This window comes from Pteropus alecto, unplaced genomic scaffold (genome assembly GCF_000325575.1).
Source record: "Pteropus alecto unplaced genomic scaffold, ASM32557v1 scaffold95, whole genome shotgun sequence".
Classification (NCBI taxonomy): Eukaryota; Metazoa; Chordata; class Mammalia; order Chiroptera; family Pteropodidae; genus Pteropus; species Pteropus alecto.
The window spans coordinates 515,702-517,682 of record NW_006441071.1 but is presented as its reverse complement, the minus strand read 5'-3'; positions in this window follow the sequence as shown (position 1 = coordinate 517,682).

Here is a 1,981-nt window from a genome sequence, read left to right as displayed (position 1 = left end):
CATTCCTGTCAAAAGGAGTGGGTGGCATGAAGAGATCTAACAGATTGGATATTTAAGGAATTGTGCACAATTTGATATTCCTGGAATTTAAAGTGATGAGAGAGATAATAAGAAATGAAGCTGGAGATTTGGAAAAGGCCACATACTAGTAGATTTGCATGTTATATAACAACTAACTCTATCCTTAATTTGTATGTGATTGTTATGAGCTGAATTGTGCCCCTAAAATTCATATGTTGAAGCACTAAACCCAAGTACCTCGGAATGTGACTGTATTTGTAGTTACGGCATTTAAAGAGGTAATTAAGTTATAAGAAGAGGACATTAAGAGATGCAAAAAGATACCAGGGACATGTGTACACAGAGGAAAGGCCACATAAGGACACAGGGAGAAGACAGTCATCTGCAAGCCAAGAGAGATAGCCTCAAAAGACACCAGACCTGCCAACACCTTAATCTTATACTTCTGTGCAAAAAATAGAACTGTGAGAAAATAAATTTCTGTTGCTTAAGCCACCTACTCTATGGTATTTTGTTATGGCAGCCTTAGCAAACTAACATAGTGTTGAAGAGTCATTGAAGGACTTTATGCAAGGAAGTCATTTTGATGGCAATGTGGAAGAATTGGAAAGCAGTAAGATGGAGGTGGAGAGATCAGTTAGGCTACTGAATCAGTCTAGGCAGGAGATGGTAAAAACTTGACTAAGGCAGTAAGAATAGTGAAATAAGACCTGGGAACTATTTCAGAGTTAAAAATAAATGGTGAGGAGCAGAGAAGTCGACAATATATCTCTTGCTTGAATTTGGTGACTAATATATGCCATCAAATAAAGTTAAGGCATATAGAAAGAAAATTAGGTTTTATTATGAGGGCAATGAATTCAGCTTTGGAGATGTTTTATTGAGGTTACTGTGGGACATCCTTGTGGACAGGTCCAGTAGTAGCTAAATGTCTAGATGTGAAGGTGAGGAGATAAGTAGAGACTAGAGACAGTAACTTGTGAGTCATTATCGTCATCATCATCATCATCATCATCATCATTGTCATTAGTAATAATAGTAATAATAGTACTAATGATTAACACTTAATAGTAATAATAGTAATAATAGTAATAATAGTAATAATGATTAACACTTAACTAAGGCCTACGATGTGCCAGACAATGTTCTAAACACTTTGGTTATATTAACCCACATATCTTTACAATGACCCTATGATAAAAATACTATTATTATTTTCCTTCTAAAGATGAGAAAACTGAGGCCAAGGGAGATTGCTTAAGGTTATTCTCAGCCAGGAAGTGACAGAGCCAGGCTATAAATCCATATGGTTAGTTTTAGAGAATGTATCTTGACAACTAGATTAGTCACCTTTTCATATAGTTGGTAGTTTAAAGTATGGAAGAATATTGAGATCCCTTATGGAGAAGGTCTCTATAGGATGAGAAGTTAAGAATAAAATTTAAGGGCATATCAGCACCAATATGTAGGGGGTTAGCAGAAAAAGGAGATTCAAAACAGACAGCAACAGTTTGGTCAGAACGACAGAAGGAATACGAAGATGAGAGGATGTGGTAATCAGTGTCAGTGCCACAGAGACGTCAAGTAACAGAGACAAAAAGTATTCATTGGATGTGAATAACAGGAGGTAAATGATAGCCCAAGTAAGGGTCATTTAAATGGAGTTTTGGAGAGAGGGATCAAAAGTCAGATTACAGTGATTTGAGAAGTGAGCCAGAAAAACAGCAGGTAGAGTTAAAAGTGAAGAATCATGGGTAAGGAGACTATGAGAGACAGTTGGGCAAAAACTAGAGGGACACTCATGATAAGAAAGGCTGTATTTTAAATAAAGTGGTTGAACACATTCATGGACTATGGGAGATGAGTCAGCAGAAGGAAAGCGGTTTAAGACAGTGAGGGAAAATCTGATAGAAGAGGTCTTTCAAGAGACTGGAGAAATGATATTAAGTGCACTACTGGA